The sequence below is a fragment of the Aquarana catesbeiana genome, linkage group LG10, assembly GCF_042186555.1.
Source record: "Aquarana catesbeiana isolate 2022-GZ linkage group LG10, ASM4218655v1, whole genome shotgun sequence".
NCBI lineage: Eukaryota > Metazoa > Chordata > Amphibia > Anura > Ranidae > Aquarana > Aquarana catesbeiana.
The window spans coordinates 136,472,533-136,493,640 of NC_133333.1; positions in this window are offsets into that span (position 1 = coordinate 136,472,533).

Consider the following 21,108-nt stretch of genomic DNA (forward strand, 5'->3'; position numbering starts at 1 on the left):
GCGACACAAGTTGCGGGAAAGAGACAAATTTTTTTTTTTTTTTTTTTTTTTTTGCACAAAGTTGTCACTAAATGATATATTGCTCAAACATGCCATGGGAATATGTGAAATTACACCCCAAAATACATTCTGCTGCTTCTCCTGAGTACGGGGATACCATATGTGTGAGACTTTTTGGGAGCCTAGCCGTGTACGGGACCCCGAAAACCAAGCACCGCCTTCAGGCTTTCTAAGGGGCGTGAATTTTTGATTTCACTCTTCACTGCCTATCACAGTTTCGGAGGCCATGGAATGCCCAGGTGGCACAAAACCCCCCCAAATGACCCCATTTTGGAAAGTAGACACCCCAAGCTATTTGCTGAGAGGTATAGTGAGTATTTTGCAGACCTCACTTTTTGTCACAAAGTTTTGAAATTTGAAAAAAGAAAAAAAAAAAAAGTTTTTTCTTGTCTTTCTTCATTTTCAAAAACAAATGAGAGCTGCAAAATACTCACCATGCCTCTCAGCAAATAGCTTGGGGTGTCTACTTTCCAAAATGGGGTCATTTGGGGGGGTTTTGTGCCACCTGGGCATTCCATGGCCTCCGAAACGGTGTTAGGCAGTGAAGAGTAAAATCAAAAATTCACGCCCTTAAAAACGCTGAAGGCGGTGATTGGTTTTCGGGGCCCCGTACGCAGCTAGGCTCCCAAAAAGTCCCACACATGTGGTATCCCCATACTCAGGAGAAGCAGCTAAATGTATTTTGGGGTGCAATTCCACATAGGCCCATGGCCTGTGTGAGCAATATATCATTTAGTGACAACTTTGTGCAAAAAAAAAAAAAAAAAAAAGTGTCACTTTCCCGCAACTTGTGTCAAAATATAAAATATTCCATGGACTCAATATGCCTCTCAGCAAATAGCTTGGGGTGTCTACTTTCCAAAATGGGGTCATTTGGGGGGGGTTTGTGCCACCTGGGCATTCCATGGCCTCCGAAACTGTGATAGGCAGTGAAGAGTGAAATCAAAAAGTTACACCCTTAGAAATCCTGAAGGCGGTGATTGGTTTTCGGGGTCCCATACGCGGCTAGGCTCCCAAAAAGTCCCACACATGTGGTATCCCCGTACTCAGGAGAAGTAGCTGAATATATTTTGGGGTGCAATTCCACATAGGCCCATGGCCTGTGTGAGCAATATATCATTTAGTGACAACTTTTTGTAAATATTTTTTTTTTTTTTTGTCATTATTCAATCACTTGGGACAAAAAAAATAAATATTCAATGGGTTCAACATGCCTATCAGCAATTTCCTTGGGGTGTCTACTTTCCAAAATGGGGTCATTTGGGGGGGGGTTTGTACTGCCCTGCCATTTTAGCACCTCAAGAAATGACATAGGCAGTCATAAACTAAAAGCTGTGTAAATTCCAGAAAATGTACCCTAGTTTGTAGACGCTATAACTTTTGCGCAAACCAATAAATATACGCTTATTGACATTTTTTTTACCAAAGACATGTGGCCGAATACATTTTGGCCTAAATGTATGACTAAAATTGAGTTTATTGGATTTTTTTTATAACAAAAAGTAGAAAATATCATTTTTTTTCAAAATTTTCGGTCTTTTTCCGTTTATAGCGCAAAAAATAAAAACTGCAGAAGTGATCAAATACCATCAAAAGAAAGCTCTATTTGTGGGAAGAAAAGGACGCAAATTTCGTTTGGGTACAGCATTGCATAACCGCGCAATTAGCAGTTAAAGCGACGCAGTGCCAAATTGGAAAAAGACCTCTGGTCCTTAGGCAGCATAATGGTCCGGGGCTCAAGTGGTTAATATTACTTGTAGACAGCCATACCTGATCGCCAAGCTGAAGCTTCAATTCCCCTCTTCTCTTCCGGTCAAAGATCCTCTTGCTGTCCGCCTGAGCCTTGGATACTGCTTCCTGCAACATCTGGTTGTTATGATTGATGAAGTCTACCGTACTCTGTACTGCCGGGACTGAGGACTCTGGAAGGAAATCGGGTAAAAAGGTTAGATGGAAACCATAATTAGCGAAAAAGGGGGATTGACCGGTGGCTGAATGTTTGGCATTGTTGTAGGCAAATTCTGCCAAAGGCAGCAAGGATACCCAATCATCTTGTGAGAAAGAAGTAAAACATCTGATATATTGCTCAAGAGTCTGATTGGTCCTCTCCGTCTGACCATTGGTCTGAGGGTGATAGGCCGAAGACAAGGCCAGTTTAATTTTTAAAGACTCACACAGGGCTCTCCAGAAACGTGAGGTAAATTGTACCCCTCTGTCAGAGGTTATGTTTACAGGGATTCCGTGAAGTCTAATGATTTCCTTAATGAAGATGTGAGCCGTTTCAATAGCTGACGGAGTTCCTTTTAATGGAAGAAAGTGGGCCATCTTGGTAAAACGGTCTACTACCACGAAGATAGCAGAACACCCCTCAGAACATGGAAGCTCTACAACAAAGTCCATGGATATCATCTTCCAGGGCCTATCGGGTACTGGTAAAGGTTTTAACAGGCCCCAAGCTCGACTCCTGGAAGTCTTATTCTGGGTACAGGTAGGGCAAGATTTGACATACTTCTCAGAAAAGTCCTTTAAATTGGGCCACCAGAAGGTACGCTGTACCAATTCCAGGGTTTTACGAACCCCAAAGTGACCTGCCAGTGGGTGATCGTGAAGGAGTGCCAAGACCTTGACCCGAACCTCCTCAGGAACAAAAATTTGGCTACCTTTCCAGAACAGTCCGTCCTTGTTACTTAAGGTAACCCCTGTGGGTCTGGCTGATTCAGAAGATGCTTCCTTAATCTGAGAGAGAAGATCAGTTTGTATGAGCAAAAAATTGTTTGCAGGTAAAATGGTGTCCGGAGCAGATAAGTCCCTTGGGTTGTCATGCATTCGTGATAATGTGTCTGGTTTGACATTTCTTGAACCTGGCCGATACGTAATGTGGAAGGAGAAGCGTGAGAAAAACAGCGCCCAACGGGCTTGACGGGGTTTTAGTCTTTTAGCAGATCGTAAGTATTCTAAATTTTTGTGATCAGTATAAATTAGTACTGGATGCACAGCACCCTCCAACAGGTACCTCCACTCCTCTAATGCAGTCTTGATGGCAAGAAGCTCCCGATCACCGACATCATAGTTTCTCTCCGCAGAGGAGAGTTTTCGGGAGAAGAACCCTACGGGGTGCATAACATCTTTACTGCCCTTTCGTTGCGAGAGTATCGCACCGACCGCTATCTCTGAAGCGTCCACTTCTAAAATAAATGGCAAGGATGGTTCAGGGTGACTGAGAATAGGTGCTAAGGTAAAAAGTCTCTTGAGGTTCTCAAAAGCCTCTTGGGCTAGATGATTCCAGGAAAAACGGGTATTCTGTTTGGTCAGTTGTGTGATTGGTGCGATTATTGCAGAGAAACCCTTGATAAACTTCCTGTAAAAGTTTGCGAACCCGATGAATCGCTGAACCCCTTTCTTGTCCAGGGGTACCGGCCAGTCCAGAACGGCAGAAACCTTCTGTGGGTCCATCTTGATGCCAGTTGAGGAGATAATCAAGCCCAAGAATTGGATGCTCTGTTGTTCAAACTCGCATTTCTCCGCCTTTGCATAAAGTCTGTGTAAGCGGAGACGACCCAACACTTGGCAAACATGTTTCCGATGGAGATCTAGGGATTCTGAAAAGATCAAAATATCGTCTAGATATGCGATCACAAACAGATCTAAGAAGTCTCTAAGCACATCATTAATTAGGTGTTGAAAGGTCGCAGGGGCATTGCAGAGTCCAAAAGGCATGACTAAATATTCATAATGCCCGAATCGGGTCCGAAAAGCTGTTTTCCACTCATGCCCAGCCCAAATGCGGATCAGATTATAGGCCCCTCTTAGATCAAGCTTAGTAAAAATGACGGCAGTCCTTAATTTCTGGAAAAGTTCGGGTATCAAGGGTAGGGGATAACGATTTTTGACCGTGATTTTATTCAATTCTCGGTAGTCAATACATGTGCGGAGAGATTTGTCCTTCTTAGTAACAAAGAATATTCCTGCACCTGCTGGAGAAGTAGAATGGCTAATGAATCCTTTGGCCAAGTTTTCATCTATATATGTTTTCAACACTTCTTGTTCCTTCTCAGATAGGGGAAAGATGTGTCCAAAGGGAATTTCGGATCCTGGCAGCAATTCCATGGGGCAATCGTAGGGACGATGAGGTGGAAGAGAATCTGCCCCCTTTTTGCTGAAGACATCAATGTAGTCATGATAGTGTTTGGGAATGACCTGACAATTTGTCTGGTCGGAGTCCAGGCAAAGCAGGGTAGCTTGGGGATCTGAATTTTTCACCAAACAGTGTTCCTGGCAGTAGGATGACAGAAATTTTACTTCTCCTGATGCCCAATGGATGTGTGGATTGTGGGCCTGTAGCCAGGGAATGCCCAGGATAATGGGAAACATAGGGGAGGTGATGGTGTCAAGGATCAGCAATTCCTTGTGTTGAGAAGAAGTTGTAGTGGATAATGGCAGGGTCTCCTGTGTCACTTGTCCGGATCTGATACGGGAGCCATCGGCAAGAAAGACAGAAAGTCCATGGGCTTTAGTCCGTAAAGGGATGTTGTGCTGATTGGCAAAGTTTAAGTCTATAAAGCAGCTGCATGCCCCGGAGTCAATAATTGCATTGACTTGGAGTGTCTTTTCTTGAAGCTGTAACGAGAGAGGAATGGCAAGATGGGTAGAATTTGTAGATAATGCAGAGAGACTGGTAAGTATAGGAGATGAACACTTACTTATTCTGACTGGGCTATTATGGACATAATGCCCGGTTCCTCCACAGTAAAGACACAGATTTAATTGTGGACGTCGGGCACGTTCTTCGGAAGACAGGGCAGGTCGCATCAGACCTAACTGCATTGGTTCGGAGGTATCTGGTGTGGTATTGACTGAATTTGGACTGGGCACAGGTAAGTAGCGTGATGCAGGAATCGGAGCTCGTGGTGTCATCCAGGTCGGGCGGTTTGGTTGAACTGATTGTTCATATCGGCGTTCTCGGAGGCGACGATCGATCTGAATGGTTAGGGTGATCAAGGCCTCCAAGGTATTTGGAATACCAACTCGAGCAAGTTCATCTTTTAAACTTTCAGACAGTCCAATGCGGAACTGATGACGCAGAGCCGCGTCATTCCACTGGGTGTCCGCGCTCCAACGTCTGAATTCAGTAACATAGTCCTCCGCAGGTCTGCGGCCTTGTTGGAGCGCGAGCAGAGCAGATTCGGCTGTGGCAGTCTGTTGAGGATCCTCATATAATTGTGCCATGGCTTCGAAGAAAGCGGATAAGGATTGAGTTAGAGCAGAGTCCCCTTCAAGTAAACGATGTGCCCAGGTCTGTGGTTCCCCTTGTAGGAGGGAAATTACAAATCCAACTTTAGTGGCTTCCAGTGAAAAGGTTCTGGGCTGTAAGGCAAAAAAGAGCTGGCAAGCATTGCGGAAACCTCGAAACTTAGCCCGGTCTCCGGAGAACCTTTCAGGAATGGGGACCCGTGGTTCAGGCGGAAGCATTACCACTGAAGGTCCTGGAACAGTCTGTGTTGGGACAGCAGCTGAAGAGGAGGTTGAAGGGTTAGACCCTGCAAGATTCTGAACTTGTCCCTCCAGTCTGTTATAATTGTCCTGAAGGGCTTGCACTGCTTGGGTGAGAGCCGCCAGGTGTGTGCATATCTCCTTCATTGGAGAGGTATCTCCTGCAGGCTCAGACATGGCTGCTTCGTACTGTTAGGTACCTGGTAGTAGAGCCTGACTTTGTAGGAGAAGACCTCTCATACAACGCTGGTTCAGGAGCCACTGGAGTGGGGACAGTGGTCTCCTGAGCACAGTGGGGTAGGAGTGCCTGTTGAGCTGAGTCTCTGATGCTGAAGTGATGAGAGATTCCACAGGGATGGCTGGACTGCAGATCAGGTGAGACTGGAGGCAGCAAACTGGAACACTTGGAGATGCAGAGGTCTCTGGAGCTGAAGCTGAAGGTGCAACAGCAAGGACTAAACAGGCACAAGCAGGGTCAGACGGTCCGGGTCAGCAAGGATATGAGACAGGCAAAAACAGCAGGCAGAGGCAGAGTCGGTAGGCAGGCAGATATCGGCAACGGTATCAGGCAGGTAGTAGAAGAGTAGTCAGACAGGCCGGGTCGGATTGGAGCAGGACGGATGGTCAGACAAGCCGGGTCAGATAGGTAGCAAGCAATCAGGTTCAAATACAAGAATCACGAAGCTGAGACGAAGCAGCAATGTGCCAGAGGCACAGGGGGACTTTTATGTGTACTTTGGCGCCAAACCGGCGCTATCGAGAACGCACGCCCGTACGCGCGCACGTGCACATGTGCGCACAAGCGCCGCGTACCCGCGCACGCCCTAGCGCCGTGCCGATGCCCGGGAACAACAGGGATTTGCTGAACAGCGCATAACGGAGCGCGCCGGCGCATAGGCGTACGCCGACGCCCCGGTTCGGTGCTAATGGTACCCTGACACCCCCCCTGAACCGACCACAACGCATTGCGGCGCTGAACAGTGCATTGCAAGCACTGATTCGTTGAAGCAGTGAAAGCATCAGCCAATCAGGGCACAGAGCACCGTCAGAGTCATGTTTGGACACTGTCATCATGACTTTATCCAATCGTGGCTCATTCCCGCCCCACAGTATGAAAAGTATTATTTTAATGGCAGCCATTTTCAGTGTGATTTTGGCGTGGAGAGAGATAGAACAGGGCTCTGTTTATTGCTATTAGTTAGTGTGCTATACTGTACTATTTTGCTTCAATTGTCAGTGTAGAATATTAGTTTAGTGTCAGTCTAGGGATAATGTGAGTGTAGTGAGGACCATCATTCAGCTTTGCATAGTGTGCAGCTAGAGTAGGGACAGCTCAGAGAGTTTCACTGTAGCGTAGTGAGACCGTGTCATTCATACATACATTAGTGTAGAGTAGGGACAACTCAGATAGTTTCAGTGTAGTGTAGTGAGACCGTGTCAGTAATCTTTACATTAGTGTATAGCTAGAGTAGGGACAGTTCAGATCAATGCAGTGATGGCTGAACACCATCTATTTGATTGTGTTACTGCCAGTTTAACGCCATTTACTTCTGTGTGCATTACTGCCAGTTTAACGCCATATAGTTTTGTGTGCGTTACTGCCAATTTAACGCCATTTACTTTTGTGTGTGTTACTGCCAGTTTAACGCCATATAGTTCTGTGTGTCACTGTACGTTTGGCGCATTATATTGCAGTATATTATAGTGTATTCGTGGAGTGTGTCTGTGTAGTGTTAATACTCAAATTAAAGTGCACCAAACACCTCTTTACATTGATTAAAGTGCATCTACGTACAGATTTCAACTTCTTCTTTACATTTGCTTATGCACCGCCCCCTCCATCCCAATAATGTTCGGGAGGACAACAAGGAGAGTCAGACGTTCCCTTGGCACCGTAAGGGGGCCAGCAACAAATGTGTTCACAGGCAAAGGTGGACGTGGTGGTCAGTCCTCAGGCAGGGCATCATTTCTTCTGTTTAGTGAGTTTGTCCATGCTATCCAGCCACAACATGCAGAGGAGGTGGTGGACTGGCTTACTAAACCTTCCTCATCCTCCTCATCCTCTCTCACGCAAGCAGAGACAAGTGTGCAGTCTCCTGTAGTTGCCGGAGTAGATAAACCTGTCTCCTTGTCCACATCTATTTCTGCCATAGCCCCAGCATCACCCATTTAGGAGTCAGCTGAGTTATTTGACCACAGCATCAGCCACTTGCTCCTTGATGATGCCCAGCCATTATTGGATTTAGATGTTCCTGTCATCCTTAACCTCAGAACCAACATGTGCCTAGAGAGAGGGAGGAACACTGGTAGACAAATTGACATTCATGTTCCCCTATGTTGCCGATGTGAATGATGAATGATGAAAGATGAATGATGATCCTTGGGTGCCAGATAGAGCAGAGGAGGAAACTGAAAGTGAAGCAACACAACCCCAAGGAGGCTGACATCAAGAAAGAGTAGAAAGGGGGGGCGTGTCCAGATGTAAACAGGGGAGGACGTGTTGCTGAGAAACTCCGCAAATCCTGCCACAATCCACTGCCATCCTGAACAGAAACTACCCTGGTGAGCCTCCAGATTTTCCCTACCTGTCCCTGGGCATCCCCTGCCACGAAAGAAAGTTGAGTGTGGGTGTGGCGCTATTCTGGTATCAGGCGAGGTACTATACCTCTGTGATTGTCACCTCTAATAAGTGTAAAATGTTAAGATGGCTTGATTTCCTAAAACACTTTATCAAAAGAGGGGAATTTCCAAACAAAAATAGAAAATGATGCGTATGTGATTTCCTTCAGATAGTGGCTGACTACTTTCAGCTCTTCATCTACCATGTGATACTAATAACAAAGTATACCCAATCATTTATAACGTGCATTAGTCAAAAATGCTGAAGTGAATTTGGAAGGGAGGGGGGGGGGGGGGGGGATGAAGGAAGGAAGGAAGAAAAAAAATGGGGGGGATGGGAAAAAAGTTCAGACTATGATAAAGTGACTTGTGCTCAAAAATAAACGAGTGTTTATCCAAAAAAACAAATAGCCCAAATTGAAAAAGCACAGATGATGCTGTGCTTGAAAAAACAATATTGTGAAATACAATCTTCTTATTCCAGTGTTCTTTAGTGACTGTGCCTTTTAAACGTGCTCCTACTGTGCAAACACTCACCGGATACTGTCACCCCTGCAGGGGTTTTTCGTGGTCACAGTTTGTGCCACTGTGCAGCAATTCCTGGCTTTCCGGATCGTGTTTATGTTAACATAAAAAAGAAGGGGTGCCCATAGCGTAAAAACGTTTAAAACTTTTATTCCAAAATAAATAGAATGGTACTCACATTGTAAAAATGCAAATTAAGCATGAAAGGGTTTAAACCGTCAAAAATCCTATGTACGATATTTTGGGTTGAAATCTTCTAATGGGAACACTAGTGCTGGTGACCCTGGTGACAACCACTTTGGAAGGATTTCCACTCACTTCCTGTTTTGGCTGCAGACAATAAGTCAAGCCTTATTGTCTTGACTGGCTTGACTTATTGTCTGGCTTGACTTATTGTCTGCAGCCAAAACAGGAAGTGAGTGAAAATCCTTCCAAAGTGGTTGTCACCAGCACTAGTGTTCCCATTAGAAGATTTCAACCCAAAATATCGTACATAGGATTTTTGACGGTTTAAACTCAGATCTTTCATGCTTAATTTGCATTTTTACAATGCGAGTACCATTCTATTTATTTTGGAATAAAAGTTTTAAACGTTTTTGCGCTATGGGCACCCCTTCTTTTTTATGTTAACATAAACACGATCCGGAAAGCCAGGAATTGCTGCACAGTGGCACAAACTGTGACCGTGAAAAACCCCTGCAGGGGTGATAGTATCCGGTGAGTGTTTGCACAGTAGGAGCACGTTTAAAAGGCACAGTCACTAAAGAACACTGGAATAAGAAGATTGTATATCACAATATTGTTTTTTCAAGCACAGCATCATCTGTGCTTTTTCAATTTGGACTATTTGAAACAATATTTTTTTTTGGATAAACACTCGTTTATTTTTGAGCACAAGTCACTTTATCATAGTCTGGACTTTTCCCATCCCCCCATTTTTCCTTCCTTCCTTCCTTTCCCTTTCCCTCTGCCCCCCCCCCCCCCTTCCAAATCCACTTCAGCATTTTTGACTAATGCACGTTATAAATGTATGGGTATACTTTGTTATTAGTATCACATGGTAGATGATGAGCTGAAAGTAGTCAGCCACAATCTGAAGGAAATCACATACGCATCATTTTCTATTTATTAATACCATTTTTGGAAATTCCCCTCTTTTGATAAAGTGTTGTTTTAGGAAATCAAGTCATCTTAACATTTACACTTATTAGAGGTGACAATCAAAGAGGTATAGTACCTCGCCTGATACCAGAATAGCGCCACACCCACACTCAACTTTCTTTCATTACAGCTTTTTCCACTTTGGTGGTAATTGCATCTGTGGAGGCAGCAATTCTGAACCATAGTTGCACCTATCTCCACTACGCTGATTCATTATTACTTTTCCATCCCCTGCCACGGCCCCAGCCTCAATTGCGGAGCCCTTCTGGGCAATCGTACTTTTACCAAGCCGCGGTCGGCTCCATACAGCCGGGACCCGCCGCCATTTTGAGGCCTATGGAGCCTCCGGCATCCTTCGAGCTCGAGTGCCGTGATCCCTGGAACGAGCAGTGAACCATCTTCACCCACCTGTGGCGGCTTTCCCCCGGGAGCTTAATCAGCTGTGTGTGTGTCCGGAGGACCACCTGGGGATCCATAGAGGCCGACTCCGGACACCCGCGGCCCGCCGCCATCTTGAAGCCTACAGAGCCAGACCCATCCTCCCCGCTCGGGTGCAGCAATCCGGCCATCTCATGCTCCTTCCCCTGTGCAAACATCCCTGAGGGGGACATGTCCTACTAGAGCCCCAACCCTGTACCGGCACTCAGCTTTACCGCACCTTCCATCCTGCTCCCTGGACCCGGTGCCTGCCCAAGGGCTCCCCAGGACTCTCCACCATATCAGGGTACACTTTGGATGGGCAAGCACACAAACCGGTGCCGAGTGAGGGGCAGCGGAAGCCCCCACGGGAGCGGAGATCCTGGCGGCCATTACGGCATGCAAAGAAGCCCTGACTACCAAGATAGGACTTCCTGACAGTAGATGTCGGTCTCATCCGTCAGGATATGGATAAATTCTGGTCCCGCATCATAGGGGTGGAGGACAGGGTCTCCACGGTGGAGGATACAGTCCGGTCGGATTCCAGAGAGGTGAGGGCCCTGCACCTCCAAGTAAAAGTGCTCCAAGAGCGGGCCATAGACACTGAGAACCGCCTCAGGCGAAATAACATTCGCATGCTTGGTTTACCCAAGAGAGCTGAGGGCCCCAGACCAGCTGAGTTCACTGAACAGTTATTGTCCACCCTGTTTAATCTGGACAATATGCCGCCCACATTTGTAGTGGAAAGAGTCCACAGGGTCCCACCACTCCCTCCAAGACCTGGGGCCCCTGCACGTCCCTTCCTGCTGCGGTTATTAAATTACCGCGACTGAGACCACATCCTAGCGGTGGCCCGAGCCATGCCTGAAATTAAATATGAGAACACCAGACTGTTTTTTTTCCCAGATTTCTCTCAGGAGGTGCAGCAACGCCGCAAATCTTTTACGGATGTGAGACGCTGACTTCGAAAAAGGAATACGATTTGGCATTTTATACCCCAGCAGGCTGAGGATCACTGATGGTGGCAACACCCGCTTTTTGACACTGCAGGCTGCTGCGGCATGGCTGAATACCCGCTAGTGACATACTGCCAACAGGAACTATGGTTGAAATACAACATCCTCCTATACTGACCTACCTTCTGCCTCACAATGTCTTCCAGCATTACCCACTATCTGTCCTTATGCCTTTCTTCACTGCTACATCTCACCATCATCCTAACTCTTTGATATCCACTGTTAACTGGACTAACGCCCACTCCTTCTGCCTGAGGAGCTCCAGCAACTACCACTGATTTCTTTCTTTAACCTCTGAACTGTGATCCGTCCCATTCTCCCACTTGAACCCCTCACTCTGGTCCCTGCGAGGACCTCTGCTAGTTACGGCAGACCCCTCCTCACCTCAGTCTATGGACGGGACCCTACCCTGCAGTTGCCAGGACCTGCAAGAGAATTTTTCCTAATTTTTGTTTTTCTTTTCTTCAAATTGTTGGGCAAAATACTACATTTTGATTTAACAAAACTGGTAGAGACCCAAGTCATAGGGTCCCTCTACTAAGTATAGGATACTTTTTTTGGGGGGGGGTAAAAACTATTCCTATTCCCTTCCTCCATTTTGCGAGGGCAATGAGAACTAGTAGGATAAGCACCCTGGTTTGTTTGATTTTTTTGTTAGATTTAATGTATCTAAGTGCTAACAAACAATGGTATGTCATGACCAAGATTATGCTGCTCATAATTAGTCTCTTGATTCACCTTCCTCGTCATCAGGTCATCCAGATGAGATCTAGACCTAATGGCTGATGAAAAGGCAAACTCCTTTACCATTCTTTCGTGGAATGTTAGAGGCCTAAATTCCAAATTTAAAAGAGCCCTCTTATTCCAATACCTCAAATCCAATTCTCCCCAATTTATCTTTCTCTAGGAGACCCACCTTATGGGCAGCAAATTCCTAAAGTTAAAAAAGCTGTGGATTCAAAAAGCGATTCATGCCACATACTCCACTTATGCAATGGGAGTATCAGTTCTGATACATAAAAACTTCCCATGTGTAATTGAAGAGATATGCACAGATCCCCATCTCTGAAATTCAGTGAGAAATCCACCTGCCTGTAAACCGCCTGATTTGTGACATGCCCACCAGGTGGAATTACGGCACACTGACAGGCTCAGGCCACCTCTGCTTTTTTTCCCCCATGCCAATGGCTGATCATTAAGGATGCATGCACTGTATTGTCACCATTTGAGGAGGCCACAAGGATGGTGAGCCATGACAGTGCATGCATCAGTGACAAATCCTGTTGTGTCCTTGCTCAAGCAGACTGCGTGACATTATGGACAGGGCACTGGAGGCAGAGCAGCAGGATGAAGAGGGGGACTTCCTTTCCTCTCAAGGCCCACTTTATCCAGACACCATCATTCCTATGTCCCAGAACACACAGGAGGAGAGAGAGGGGAGGAGGATGAGGAGGAGGATTCTGGCACTTCCATAGGCTTCGAAGAAGAAATGCGTCAATCTGTAAGTGATAGCTTTCCAACCCCAGGACCCTTGGGAGTAGTACATGGCTGGGAGGAGGAAGTTCCAGATGCTGTCATCCTGAGTGACCCAGAGGAGTCTGCTTCTCAAGACTCTGCAAATTTGAGGCACATGAGCAACTTCATCTTTCAAAGCCTGCTAAAGGATCCAAGAATATGTGGCATAAAGGAGAAGGATGATTACTAGTTGGCAACCCTCCCTGACCACCATTATAAGGGGAAGATCTCAGAACTCATCCTGTCCCCACAGAGTGCAGAAGATAAAATCTCTTGAGGACACATTAAAAAGGGATTTTATTGAACGCTTTTCTTGACTCCAGTAGGTTAGTGTTGCGGAAAACGTTGTTTAAGTCTTCTGTTGGTCAAGAGAGGAGCGTTGGAGAAGGCGTCCGCCTAAGTGAGGCATTTCAGAATTTTTTTAGTCCTTACCACCCAGGGCTGTCAGCTTCCATATCCCATCGGCAGCATCTCACGGGCATTCAGTGCTGCAGGAGGTTCCATTACTGATCATAGAACACGTCTGTCCACAGACTCCATGGACCGTTTGACTTTTATAAAAATAAATCAGTCCTGGATTACCAGCAATGAAGCCCCTGATGCCGATGTCACTGATTAAGCCTTTTTGAGATGTGGAATCTCTGCAGGACTTCGAGGCTGCCTAGCTTTGAGGGCGTTCAATCATTTTATCTGGAAGAATGTTTTTGCTATAGGTTTCATGGGCACAATTAACACCCAAAGACCAATTTTTCAGCACCTGTTTTGCAATTTTTTTTGCCTTCATCAAGATCACCTCTATAGGGTTACGATGGGAAAGCACCCCCGACACCCAAAGAGTAAATTTTTCTGCACCTGTTTGAAAGGTACTTATTGCAATTTTTTACAGCAAGGTCAATTCTTGCTTTCATCAAGATTACCTCTATAGGGTTACGGTGGGAAGGACCAACACCCAAATTTTAATGCACCCGTTACTTCTATACAAAGTCAAAGTGACACGAATGTATCCAAAAAAATCTCTAATCTTGTTCCCAGTGCACTACATTGTGGCCTCATCATACACACTGGCTCCCCAGCTGTTGCTGAACAAAATAAAGGCAGCTTGCAGGGAAAATTTCTTTTTTTTGGCTTTATAAGTGCAATTATTGCTGCAGCAGATTCTGGACATGGTACAGATCTGCCACTTTACAGGTAGACTAAGGGGACCCCCAGGCACTATATTGGAAGGAATTTTTCATTTTTAGGCTTTCACTTTATATAAAAATCACTCCTCAGTTAAAAATGAAGTTTTTCACACATGTCCCCCAGGGCAGGACCTGCACCCCTATAACCATTGTATGCCCAATGACTTGCATATAAGCCTTCAAAATGGACACTTTTGATTGACATTCAGGTCCCATTAACTTTAATGGGATTCGTTATTCAAATCCGAACGTTCGAGGTGTTCGGAAGTTCTGGTGTGAACCAAACAGGGGTCCATTCAGTCCATCCCTAGTTGTCACTAGCTGTAAGCCATAATCATCACAATTAAAAAAAAAGAAATGCTTGAAATATATCACTCTGTGTGTAATGCATCTATATAAAATTTACGAGTTTCACTTTCTGAATTGAATTACAGAAATAAATTAACTTTTTGATAATATTCTAATTTTATGAGATGCACCTGTATGTATATGGTTGGATCTCTCCAACCGAGATAGATGTGAAACCACATAAAAGGCGCCATAAGACACACAACATAACGTAGACCTGAGGTGTTCCCTGGTCAGCTGGTCGGTATGCCAAAAAAGGTGACAAAAATACCAGGATAGGGAAAGCTGTTTTATTGGTATGCATGACATTTATTGGGCAAGCTTGGTGAAGGCTTGCGACATCTCAACCTGGGGATTCAGAATGTACCGTGTAAAGCAGGCAGATTTCCATCTGCCTAACCTGATAACATGACCCGAGAATGCAAACATGTCTGATGAACTGCCTAGCTGTTAGTGGGCTGGAAGGAAAAGGTAACAATGGGCTGGACCTAGACTGGCTCGGCAGGTGTGATAACAACTGGTCCAGAACCGCTACTGGACAGCATTCGTTGTGGGTCTGGAAGAATTTGTTGTCGACCCCAGTGCCTGACTGATGAGTTTTGGACACTGCCAGATGTAGGACAAAATTGTCTTGGAGGCGGGCCAGATGGTACCTGCGTAGCACCTGGCAACCGGGGCCACTGTAAGTGAACTCACCGGGCCGTAGGAAGCCATAGAAGGCCAGGTATATACCTACTTGGATGACCAGGCTGGGTAGCAACCCAAAAGGGGACCATGACAGGATGGCTGACATGTCCCGGAACGTGGAACTTGATATGGGCAACCATTTGCTACTGGCTATGGGTTGATGTTTCTGGATGCCACGCAGCAAGGCTTTGACCGCATGGATCGTGAACAACAAGGGAGATGAAATGCTGGATGCCAGCTAGGTACAGTCTGACAGTGTTGGGACAGGTTAAGATGAGTGTGGCAGTAAGACACAAAGACCAGGATGTGCTTGATGTGGCCTGTGCCTGTCCCGGGGCATGTGGCTAGGAAATTGCCATAGGCATTCCAGGCGGTGCGGTAGGCCTTCAGTGTGTTGGGCGACAGTGACCGGTTTATGAGCAGCATTGTGAAGGTGGTTTCTTAGCCCATCGTTAGCTGCGACCAAGGCGGGATAGGAAATGAGGTCAGGTCGGCCCCGGGTCTCTGTAAGAAATACAAAGGAAAATTGAGGCGGGACAGTGTGTCTGCTGCGAGATTGCACTCGCCAGGTATGCAAGTACAGTGCACATTGAAATTGTAGTGAAGGGATATCTGCACAGCCTGCGTAGCAAAGGACATGATGGCCATGGACTTGAACCTGCCTTTTTGACAATCTCAGCCGTGGCTAAGTTGTCTGTGGAGAAGACCACGGTCTGCCCTGCCCAGGTTTCTCCCCAAATCTGAGCTTCTGCAATGATAGGGTAATGCTTGAACAGTGTGGTTATCTTGTGGTTTATTTGATCTCAATATGATTGTTGTGTGCTTAATTGGTCACTTTATATTTAATTCAATATTATTAATGATCACATAGTTGAACACAGAAATTAGCGCTCCATTCATATTATTATGAACAATGAGGACATCTGGCTGAACTCAGGGACCAGGAAGATTTCCTGTGGCCATGGACCTGCAAATCAATGGGTGCCAAAAATGGCCCGTGGAGGCTGCTGCATCTGTTACTATATGAAATTAGGAGGCTGAAGCTGCCATGATGAACATGGATACGTTGTTCCAGTTCTCAAGGAAGTTGTCCCACATTGCTAGATCTGCAGTAGCTGCCTGGTCTACCCTGATGGTTTGATCGGCGTCCTGTGCGTGGGAAAGGAAGACCAGGAGGCAAGAAATGAAGAAACACCCCTGAGGGACAATCCTCATAGCAAAGTTCAGCATGCCTAACAGGGACTGCATCTGTCTCTTGGTGCAACCTTGTGAGGTGGTGAAGGCGTGAATGACCACCCTAATCCAGGACAGCTTGTCAGGGGGTAGGCTGGCCTGCATAGAGCAGATGTCAAATCTGATTCCTAGGAAGGTGATGGACTGCGTGGGGCCTTCCGCTTTATGCTCCATTATGGACACATTGAGTTTGCCAAACACTACCCTTAATTTGTCTAAATCTGAGGGGGGCTCGTAGGGCCATTCGATCAGTAGGAAGTCGTCCAGGTAATGAATGACTTTCTGGCACTGCGCCTGGTGAGTAGTTAGGATCCAGATGAGGGACTGAGTGAATGTATCGAAGAGCCATGGACTGCTTTTTGAGCCGAAGGTCAGTTTGGAAGCAAAGTAGTATGAATCTCTCCATATGATGCTGTGCCACTGTCACTAGAAAGGTTCAATGAGTAAGAGCTTAAAAGCATCTGAAATGTCTGTCTTGGACAGCCATGCACCTGTGCCTACATGAATGATGGACTGTATAGCCAAGTCAACAGACTCATATTTGAGAGAGAACTCTTCAGAAGGAATCAGTGAGTTAAAACTGGGGATGTGGGAGGAATAAGGCGCAGACAAGTCTTACACCAAAAGTAATTTGAGAATTTGCCCTTGAGAAGCCCAATGGGGCTAACCCTTCATGTCTCAAATGGCGACTCAGCGAAGGGGCCGATAATGAATGCCCGGTGCAGCTCATTCTGCAACAGATTGTCAATAGACTGCTCGTCAGTGGAGGCTGAGCGTAGGTTCCTGCACTCATGGGTGGTGTGGAGTAGGGTGATGAGCCCCGTGTGGAATCCGGAAACAAATCAGTGCACCAGGAATAGTGTGTATGTGGGTGACTGGTGAGAGGAAAGGTAGAACTCCAGCCATCGTACGTTCACCCGGCTCAGTCAGGATGAGTTGGGACACTTGAGGGTGCATGTACTCTTGGGATGAGCTCTATGACAATTGACACAAATGTGGAGCAGATGGCATTGGTTGAAGCTGCAGGTGCCATAGTTGAATTTGTTGCAGATAGGCATCTTGCCTAGTAACTGGATGGGCCGTCCCAACTTATCCACCTGAGGATGTTGCATAGGGGTAGGCATGCCTTAATCGGGACTAGAGGTAGAGGGGAAGGCGTCCGTGTTAGAGTACCAGTTTGCCGTGTGCGTGGAGGACTGGCAAAAGGCACAAAGCGGGGTACGTAGACCCGCAAAGTGGTAGCAGAACAACTCGGTGTCCACGATGCTCCAATTCATGCTGGTTTGGAACTGGGTGAGTTTGGCTATGGCTCTGGCAACGAACGAGCAGTGGTGGTAGTCGTAAAATGCAGAGCCTCCATATTTGTACCCTAAGTAAACCACAGCATGGAGGTACAAATCCATCTCTTCCCTCCTGCCAAGGTTGGCCAAGCAAAACATGTCCCTAAACATGGCAAAGGCCAGCACAAACTCGGTGATCGACAGTTTGTCTTTGACCTTTAGAACCACGGACACGTCCCCCCAGGTGTAGGACTTATTTTCGGTCAGATGGTGGACCGAGATGAGCAGAGAGGCCAGGTTAACATCCTTTCCCTCCAGGATGTCCTTCGTGATGCCGGCAGGGATGAAGTGTGCAAGAAAAATAGTGCAACTAATCTCCGGCGTACGTGTGGGTGGTAGTGTCAAGACTGGAGCTGTGACCGTGTCTAGGGAGGTCACCGCTGGGCGCACCTCTAGGACTCCTACTCTCGCCTGTATGTTGGAGACTGCTGTGGTCAGCGTGCCGATCATAGTGTACAGCTGGGCGAGAGCTAAGGAGATGGACTGCAGGGATGCCTGCTGGGTGCTCCTGCTGCTGGTGTTGGGAACAGCAGCCTGAATAATTCAGCTTTCCTGGCCGGGACAGGGTAGGGAATGGCCCTATGCTGCAGCACTGGTGCTGCCTGGCTCTGAACCAGTGGTGGGTGACAGAGGGGCGGAGGCAAGGTCCTCGCTGCTGGGCCGTGACATAACTCCAGCTATAATGAGAAAAGAGGGGAGGGTGTATGTTTAAGAAGAGTTTTTGGAAAATGAGAACAGCAGAGGAGAGACAGAGTACGTAAGAATAGTAAGAATAAGTAAGAAGCAACGGGGGGGGGAGAACAGCAAAGAGAACGACGAACGAAAGGCGTAGTGAAGAACACAATGAGTTCCGGCAAACAGAGGAGTGGAAATTTAGAAAACTCCAAGAGTGCGGGTGACCGAGTTTAGCCAGGAGGTGACTGGCCAATAACCGATAGCTCGGGTGCCTGGTCAGTGTCATGCATGGACCTGTGAACCAGAGCGTACTGGGGTGGGAAGCTGCAGTCCAGTTGTGGCTCAAGTAGAAATGTTGCGTTCTGCAGTAGGTGACGTATGGTTGGCCTGCTAATGCCTGCGCTGTCAGCAAGCAACTGTTTAGCAATCGTGTCTGCATAGTTTGAAGGTGATGTCCTTTCAGAAAAAAGGTAAGAAAGTAAAATGTGACAGTAGCTAAATGCCAAACCGGCAGCCCAGTTCATGTATATGAGGTATCAAGATGAATAAAGGGTGCTGCAGGTTGATGTGGGAGAATGTCCCGTGTACTACCCACCTGACTCGTGCCATGATAGAATAGAGGTCCTAGTTGTGGCCGACCAGGAACCTGAAAAAAGGTAAATTGGAGGTCCAGGTTTAACCTGGCGTGAAGAAGAGCCCTAAGCCCGCCCCCTCTCCCTAAAAAGGTGACCCCCCCCCCCAGTAAAAGCATGCAAAGCCCTGCATGTGTGTATGTATGTCATGTGTGTATGTATGTCACCTGTGAGAAAAAAAAAAGTAAAAGTCCTTGTGCAGGATGGAGCAACCTGACCTATGGAGAAAGACAAAAAAACATTAGTGGCTGGGTTGAGTGCCACAGAATACGAGCTTGCAATGCGTGTTGCAAGAAAGTAGCTTCAAAGGGAGGCAAAAACAAGCAGTAGAAAAAAGTGGAACATGTATGGGGGTAACCAAGGCCATGCTGACCGAGTGACATAAATAAATGAGCTGACACTGAAATGAGGCGTGCTGGAGCATGTCGGTGTTTGCAACCTAAGAAGTCGCATGAGTTGTAGATGTGAACAGGCAAATGAGTGGTATAAGTGGTGACTGAGAGCTTGTGGCAGGAACCTCAAGAGGGAGGCCATGCTGCAGAAGCTTGTGGTGCCTGAAAACGGGTAATGAGTGGCCACTGAGAGCTTGTGGCCCTCAAGAAGGAGGCCGTGTAGCAGAAGCTCGTGGTGCCTGTGAATGAGTAGTATGAGTAGCGACAGCGCTTGTGGCAGGGACCTCGCAGGGGAGGCCATTTTGCGGAAGCTTGTGGTGCCTGTAAACGGGTAATGAGTGGTATGAACTTCATGTGGGAGACCTTGATGCAGAAGCACGTTGCCTGTTGGAAGAAAGATATAGATATAATTTTAATTATTTTACATTTTTATTTTTTCGTTCGTTTTTTTTTTGTCTTTTTTTAGAAAGCATGTCCAACCTAGTGCAGGATGGAACAAACTGAACACGACTGACCTAGGAGAGAAGAGACAGACAAGAAAGCGTGAGTGGCCAAATCGTGTGCCACTGGAGTCAATGAGTGGTCGGATTGTGTACCACTGGAGACATGCTCGCAACGATTGCAAGAAATTAGCCTCATCAGGGAGGCGAAAACAAGGACAAATTGTGCCGACTCGGGTCAGAGTTATGAAGCTGGAGTATTGTATGTGTATGAGTAAGTGTGACCATATGAATAGTCTGAGTGTAGCAAGGACCCAGGCCTCCTGTGGTCTGATGAGAATCCCCAGGGCCAGGGATAGCTGACATCCTTCTGTATGTGGTGGGTTGTGAGGCATGGTGGGTGCAGAGTAGTTAAGTTGTTGGGCGCCAGACACTTCTTGAATGCAAAAGAAAGTGTATTTCTCTTAACAATCTGTTTAGGGGAAAGAGGGTTAGGACCAGGACACCCTTGCGTAGTTGCAAGTTCAATTAGCAGACTCCGAAACTTCAATAGGAGGACAGCCGTGCAGGGAAAGACCTCCAGCGACAAGCCACATCTGCACGTGCAGGAATGCTGTCTATGGCAACAGTCTTTAACAGTTCCCAACACAAAGCTTAACAGTTCTTTCACCTTCACTACAACTTCTCCTTGTAGTTTTTCAGCCCACTGAGCTCCTGGTCTCACTAGATCCACTGATTCACTGTCACTGAATCCCTTGAGCTCCTCCAATCTTCACGGTAGTATCTTCCTCAAGCCTTGCTTCCGCCTCTCTGCTGGGTCCCTAGCTTGGCACTCCCAATACTTCTCAAGCTTCCCCCCTGCTGGGTGCTTGGTCCCTGGCTTGACACACAAGGCTGCTCTGCAAGCGTTACCTCCGCTGACTGGGTCCCTGACCTGATCACCGCCTGAAGTGTCCCGATTCTCCACCGTGCTCGTTTGCTCTGGTACTTGCTTCCGTTACTCACTGTGGTTCCTGGTAATAATGCGATTGGTCCCTTAGTGGCAACAGCTTCCCTTCTACCTCCGACCACTGACAGGTTCTCCGGCCAGCAGAACCGTCACTTCTGGTTGGACTGCAAGCTGCAATCCCAACCCCGCGCTGCTCTCTTGCTTCTGGATAGGCCCTCAGACAGCCTAGCAGCCAGACACCCCTGGGATAAGCCCAATCTCTGGCCTAGCAGCCCAGGGCACATGACAAACGTCCACCCAGACAGCCGTCCAGGTAGCACAGAACATAGATCACCTGACTCCACCCGAATATATAGGTTCTCCCAGCAGGCCAAGGGATTCAAGAAAACCATTGGCTGAGATACCCCATATACCCATAACCTGATCTT